The following is an 8,001-nucleotide window of genomic DNA, read 5'->3' as shown; positions in this document are numbered from 1 at the left end:
AGTAGCTGAAACACTTTTCACAAAGGTTCCAAATGCTTTTTTCTAGTTTTACTATAAAGAAGGATATCATCTAAAAATACAACAACAAATTTCCCTAAATATGGCCTTAATACACTATTCATAAGTGTCATGAAAGTTGCTCGAGCATTTGTTAACCCAAATGACATTACTTTAAAATGATAATGCCCATAGTTAGTACGAAATGGTGTCTTAGGGACATCCTCTTCTCTAATTCGTATTTGGTGATATCATGACCTTAAGTTAATTTTAGTAAAATATTTTGCTCCTTGAAATTGATCAAGAGCTCATCAATGTGAGGCATCGGATACTTATTTTTTATGGTGATTTTATTTAATGCTCAGTAATCTATGCATAAATGCATAGTACCATCTTTTTTCTCTACCAGTAGAGTTGGTGCAGACCAAGATGAGCTACTTGCTTGAATTTGGCCCTTCCTAATGTATTCAGTTAATTGTCCCTCAACCTCAAGTTCCTTTTTTTTACTAAGTCTATATGGGGGTTTACAAACAGGAGTAGATCTTGGGATTATATCTATTTTATGATCTACTTCTCTCTCAGGGGGTAAACCATCAGGCAAATCAGATGGAAAAACATATTTAAATTCAATCATTAATTACTTTTTAACATTATCAAAAACAATATTACTTTTTTATGATGCAAAAGACCTAAATTCACATAAAAGTAAGCTCACAAACATATACCTCGCATTCTTGTTGGCATAGCAGTCGTTCCAATTCCATCAAACAAATAAGTGAAGAGCTAGGCACATCATGTTCTCCCTAAATCTGGAATACTCTGCCATCTTTTTCAAACATAATGTAGTTATTCAAATAACTCCACTTTAAGGTATGCCCAAGACTATACAACCACTCTCGGCCAACACAACATCTATTTGATCGAGATGCATAATTTGGAAGTCCAAGGCATCCTAATAACCTTGGAATTCCACCTCTACACCATGAATTATGGTGTCCCAAACCTTTTTATCACCACCCTTTTCTAGAGAGACCACATATTTATGGACACTTGGACTCTCTCGCAACTTCAATTTCTTAACTAATGAGCAATTTAAGAAAGTATGTGTTGCGCTATCATCGACCATAATTCTTACCCTATGCCCCTTTATTTTTCCATGAATCCTCATTAAATAATGAGGACCAAAGGTGGGCTGCCACATTGCCGATGATAGACAACAATGTGGGTGCTATCCTCATGATAGACCTCTACCTCACTATACTTTTCAGTACCATTAAGTGGCAACACCTGCACCGCATGTACTTGTTTTTGTAGAGGTGTATTTGGGGCTTGCGCTGTTGCCTATTTGTTTTTAGGGCAGTTCCAAGCAGCATGGTATTTGCCCAAACATTTGAAGTAAAGATTTTCTTGCTTGGCCCTTTCATAATCCTCTTTCATTAGGAGAGGATATTTTTGTGTTTGACGTTTCTTAGGTGGTGCCTCTGAGAACTCCTTTTTAAAGTGCCCCTTCCTTTTCAAATTGGGAAATTTGTTGAATGTAGGAACAAAACCTATTTGTTCCAAAGTTTTAGCTTTAGATTTCCCCGTCATGTCATCGTATATTTGGGCATACTTAAGAAAATGGAATTCATGGATTCCTTTCAGCTTAAGGACTGCCTCCCTATAATTCGCTATGTACTGGACTAGAGTGTTCTTACCCATAGTACAATTGTCCCAAGCTTTCCAAGCTGTTTCTAACTCATTTTCAGATTTCTTTTAAGAAGGCTTGTTCAAATTCAGCCCAATACCTCAAATTTCCATCATTTTCCTTGAGGTTCATTCACCATTTATAGGCCTTATTCCCAAGGGAAAGAGTCGCTTCCACAACTTGATTTTCAAGAGGGGTATTCCTAAGTTAATGGAAGTCCTACCCTTTTTGCAGAACATATTATTCGCATGCTTGTCATATTCCCTTTTTTCCCCATTGAGAATTGGTGGTTTCAAGTCCTTAAGTTTATTAGAGGTTTCTTTAAGGCTAGAAGGAGTCAATGATTATGCCATAGGAGACACCGATTGAGAATCAGATAGTTTGGTTATGGCTTCAGTTAGAGACTTCAAAGTATCATTAATAGATCCTAACTACGTTTTTATGTTTTGCATTTGAGTTTCAAGTTTAATGAATTTCGAATAGAGAATTCCATAATTACTATAGTCTATGTCCTCCATTTCCACGTTATCCTCTTAAGTTTCATTATGCACTTTCTCATGTATTTCCTCTTCAACTATAGCTTTTCCTTTTATAGCCCTTTCCTCGCTCTCCCTAATCATTTCATCCCTTTTTGGAGTTGACATTTTCAAATGCGATTTTTCTAGAGATTATAAAGCAGAAAACTTTATAATAAAAAGAAAAATGAAATGTCCACTTCCCTATATTTGTTTGAGGGTTTTGGATTTTTTTTCTCCAAACTTGTCGTACCTTTTTACTTATGAGAAATCTTGACTTTACGCACCAATCCATAAAATTTTCTCTCGCTCTCGATCTTCAATACCTTTTGATTCTAAATTTTAGCGAGGCTAGAAAGATTAGGATGCCTTGGGAGCTTGGAAAGAAAAAGAGCCTTAGGAAAGAAAGGGGTGAAGAGGAAATAGAGAGGGGTAAAAGGGCAAAAGGTTCTTGAACCTTTAGATGATGTGGCTTCCTCTTTTTCTCTTTCTATGTATTCAACAATGAAGGTCCACAATCGATGAAGCTACTCACGTGACGATTCTTCTCTGTGTGTTAGTCCCAAGGATGATCTAATAGTTAGTGCTCAAGGGAAACTTCTTGCACTAAAGAAAGTCACTGAGATGGAAGCTGCCTTACTACATGAAATTCTCGTGAGGACATTGCCATCAAGATGGTCATAGATGATACCATGTTCAGCTTCTTGTAGACGATGTTTTAGTGCTGGACCTAAGAATCCTTCGCTACGTTGGAAAGAACCACACCCTCTAAGAGACAGGAAATTGGATGAAGGGCGGTTCAAAGGAGTCCACGTTAATGGTTGGCATGCAAACGAGTAGTCATCAAACAACACGATCACCCCTGAACTCCTTCTCCCTTATTTCTTTCCATGTGGAGCCCTCTCTCTAGAAATCTACCCCATACCCAATGCATGCCATGTGGACTCTTTTTGATGCCAAGTGTCCTGGACCTTAACCTTTTGACCCCTCTTGGCATCCCTTTGTAATGCTAGGCCTATTTATTCTTAGACATTAATTCCTGTGTCCACTATTCATGACAATTATGGCTGACATAACAAGAATGATAAATTGCTAAGTATAAGTATAGCAACAGCATACATGTGCTAGCTATGCTAGTAGTGTTATGCTAAGAACAACTGCTATGTACTAGCATTCCTAACTAGTAAGCGAGTGCTCTTAAAGTATACACTACTAGTACTAGTATAATACTAGCAGCATAACGCTAATAAGACCTAGCATTGCTAACTACTAGTAGAGCACTTACTATTGCTATTATAACACCATAAACACTAGCATAGAGCTAGTTTATGGATAAGCAATGTTATATTATTGCCTAACACTACAATGTATTAGTAGCCCTAACTATTAAGCAAGCACTTTTAGCATAATAGTGCTACTTCATAGAGTAGCAGTGGCAACTACTGTTGATTTGCTAGTTACTATCTAAAAATGTGGTTCAATGTAAATGAGTCAAGAAGAGATGTAGTGGAAGAATTAGATACAATAATCTATGGAAATCACTTTGTAACTGTTGAGGCTTCCATTCATGCTAGTAAAGTTTAATACGTGGAGAATTCGATTACATCATTTATTGCAACAACCTTGCTAGATGAGTCAGACTTGCCTAACCATTATATATAAGCTTCTATTTCATTCAAGAATGTTTTCATTTATGATTTTTTATTTTGATTATCTCTCATTGTGCCTTCTATAAAATAATGTCTCTCTCTCTCTCTCTCTCTCTCTCTCTCTCTCTCTCTCTCTCTCATGTTTTCATTGATGATTTTTTCTTTTAATAATCTCTCATTGTGCCTTCTACAAAATAATCTCTCTCTCTCTCTCTCTCTCTCTCTCTGTCTCTCTCTTTCCCCCCCCCCCCTAACAATCATGTACATCTTGCTTCCTTGGTTGGTAAATTACTTAAATACAACTAACAATATATAAAACTAAGTGTCACATAATTTTAATTTTCACAGGCATCTAGTCACAATTCAAAACCTAGTCCAACTATAGGTTTTGAGGTCTTTTATTAGTGAGAAATAGATCATGTCATTGAACCTAGTGATGACATTATGGGACCGTGTATTATCTCCCTGAGTAGAATTACCTTGAATGTGTTTTTGTGATTAATGGTTGTTTTTCTTTGGAAATTTTAATTTTCTCCTTCTCTTTCCCTATCCTTCCTCTTGACTAATGATGTGGCATAGCATATGTGAAGGGAAATTGTGTCTCAAGAATTTGTCAAGAGAACCTCACGAGCAAGTAGTTATTATATACATTTATATTACTTGATATATTTTGTATCAAATATGTTTAGAATTATTACTATATTTAATAGCTACCTATCATTGCCATGTTCTCTCACAAAAACTATCTTTGAGATGTAATTTTACATAATTTTATAGAAGGTGGTAGTTACTAACTGCATGCTCTCACAAGGTTCTCTTCACAAATTTTTGACTACTTTCTAGCACTAAGCACTCATCTTTGGGACACTCTTATTTGGGCCACTTAAGCATGCATCCACTTGCTAAGGGTACATAGAAAAACGGAATGCCTTCTAGTGCTTAGTCATCTTCCAAATATGTAGATTCTTTATAAGTAATAACAAAAGACTTAAATGCAAGGAATATGGTTGGAAATGGCAAATCATAGACATTATGTATAATAATACTTCCATGAGCTCTTAAAAGCTAGTCAACTTGGTACTAATCACTGCTATTTAGTACTAGGTGTTAGGGCTAGTTACTACGTACTAATCAGTGATACTTATTACTCGTGCTAATGCCACTACTATTCCTAGTACAGTGCTCATACTAATGTAGTTAGTATTAACTTGCAATAAATCACTAACCACCACTAATTAAAATACTAATTAGCACCTAAACTATCGTCAAAAGTGGATTACAAAGAAGATTTACACTAAGTAGCATTAACTAGCACTAATTAGTGAAAATCTTATTCATAATCCACTTTTCAAGGTAGTTTTAGTGCTAGTTAGTCTCTAGTTAGTGCTAGTTAGTAGTACAACTATCATGAAAATTGGATACAAAGAAGGATTACAAAAAGAGAGAGAGAGAGAGAGAGAGAGAGAGAGAGAGAACAAAAAATGGTATTTGAGAGATACTATTACATTAATACATGCATGCCATAGCAAGAGTGCCTATTGCATCTTTTGAAGCTATAGGTTTACTGTTAAACTCAATAAATGCTAGGGTGAACTAGCGTACAAACTCAAACCAGCCAGATTCTCAAAAGTAAATACAACCTAGATGTTGATCAGTATGGTGCACAACAGGTGGATGCAAAAGATGATGTGGTTGCACATGGGAGGATTTACAACAAGTGAATACGGAGCAGGAGGGTGCACAAGAGGAGACTGCAAAATAGATGGATGCAAAGGAAGAAGTGGCTACACTTCTAGTGGATTTGTAGTAGGAGGGGTGCACAAGAGGAGAGTAAAAAATAAGTGGATGCAAACCAAGAGGGGTTCTATAGCTGGAGGATTTGTAATAGGAGGGTGAACAAGTGGATGCACAACAAGTTGTGGTTGTACAACTGAAGGATTGCAACAAAAGGGTGCATAAGAGGAGACTACAAAATAGTGGATGCAGAGCAAGGGCGGCTGCACAATTAGAGGATTTACAATAGGAGCGTGCTAAGACAACCTCAAGGAAATGGAGGCTTAAAGTATGCAGAGCAAGGGTGGCTACACAATCAGAGGATTTTACGATAGGAGCATGCTAAGCCATCCTCAAGGAAATGGAGGTTTAAAGTATGTGCTAAAAAACCCTAATAGAAAAACATCTAAGCAGATGGACCACATAAATGGTGAGTATTTGCAACATCAATGTATATTGTGAACTCATCAATGTAATTTTCATGGTTATTTTGTTACACTCTCTATATTGGTTGTTTGGTACTTATTGGTAGTTTTCATGTCACAAATGTGCTTCAGGATGGTGTTGACCAATGGTGTGCACATCAAGAGGCTTCATGTTGGGTGGATGTAGAAGACGATATGGCTATAAAATGAGAGGATTTGTAGCACGTGGATACAAAGCGAGAGGCTGCAAAAGAGTAGACTACACAACTTGTGGATGTAGAGTAGGACACTACTACATAGCCAGATGATTATAGGTGTGAAAATGCAATGCAACAAGGTGGGAGGAACCCTCAAGGAAAAAAAGGTTTATTAAAGTGTGTGGTAAACAATCCTTAACCTTAAGGAAGAGAAAAGGATCCAAGAAGATGGACTACAGAGATGGTGAACATTTCAAGTCTTGCACATGAACAACACTGCAATGTCAATTTAGATTTGGATTTTGATAAAAAATATCTTTAAAAAAATGTAATTTGGTTTCTTTTTTTGTTGTTTGGTTTGTATGCTACTTATTTTTAGCTTTTATGTTTTAGAAGTGCAGCAAGAGGGTGCAAAGTAGGAGGATTTAGGTGGATTGTAGATTAGTTTGTATTGTGCTACCACCTCATCGTCAGCCCTGAGCCTTTGTTGTTGTAGCTCGAGGGCTTGAACAAGGTGTGAGTACAAGAATACCATGGGATGGCCTTCAAGCAAGTGGCAATAATGGTGCTATCTAAGGATTTTTGCATTCTTCACTTTCTCTTGATCATCCTCATTAGTGGGTTCAAGGTTGGGTCTCCAAATCTATTTTTTTGCAACAAATTAATGCTTTATTAAGATTTAAAAAATACAAGGAGGGGTTATCAAAGGACTAACTATATAGGAATGAGTGCAACAATGTAGCTACCCATAAATGTGCATCAGTAGGAACTCTAGTTACAAGGAAAGCTACCATAAAGGGTAGAAAATCCCTTTGAATTCCAATAGGGGAGTCATGAAAGAAGATACTATCCCACCAAAACTAGGCCCCACATTACTTTATTGTGATAAATCTTTGTGGCCCCACTCCCACATGCCATGCAAAGTGGGGACCATATTTGCCCAGATAATTACAAGGATGGAGGCCAATGAAGTCTAATTGCTACCACCCACCAAATGGCATCATGTTTGCCAAATGTTCCAGCCAAGTGACTAGAAGTAGAAGAAGGTGGTGGTGGTGGCAATGGTGAGATGGTAGTGGTGATAGCAAATAAGGTGGAGAAGATTGTTGTGATGATGTAGAAGATAGACGTGGAGGAGAATTTGATGGTGGTGGTCGTGCTAGTAACAATGGGAGTGGTGGTAGTGATGGCAAAGAAGGTAGTAGTGATGGTGGTGATGGCTTAGAAGATGGACATTTAGGAGAAGGTAGAGGTGGAGGGGCTGAGGAGGAGGAGCAAGCGAAAGGGGATGAAGGTGGAGATGAAAGAGGAGGAGGAGGAATAGGAGGGGAGTAGGAGGACGTGATGGGGTGGATGTGGAAGTGGACGTGGAGATGGAAGGGGAGGAGGAGGAGGAGGAGGTGGATGTGGATGTGGATGTGGAAATTGAGGTGGATAGGAGTACTAGAAGATAAATTTATTAATACATCACAATCTGTAGACAAATGAAGTTGATGTATTTGTAAATAACATTGAAAGCTCGCCGATCTTGAAAAAAAGTGACTATTTTAAATTTTAAAATTTTTTTAAAAGGAAGCTACTTTTGAGGAGAAAGTGTGGCCCTAAAAAGCTTTTGTTTATTGAGAAATTGCAACAATGAAAGTAAGAGGACGGCCCTAATCATGCTATATATGGTCTTAGAGGGAAATTTTAGGCCACCCTATCTTACCATAATTCTTGTAGTGTGGTAAACCTCTATGGCAGAGCACCATCAATATC

The sequence above is a fragment of the Dipteris shenzhenensis genome, chromosome 31 (genome assembly GCF_047967505.1).
Source record: "Dipteris shenzhenensis isolate YYH24624 ecotype China chromosome 31, Dip_SZ_1.0, whole genome shotgun sequence".
Taxonomy (NCBI): Eukaryota; Viridiplantae; Streptophyta; class Polypodiopsida; order Gleicheniales; family Dipteridaceae; genus Dipteris; species Dipteris shenzhenensis.
Note: the sequence above shows the minus strand (reverse complement) of the source record.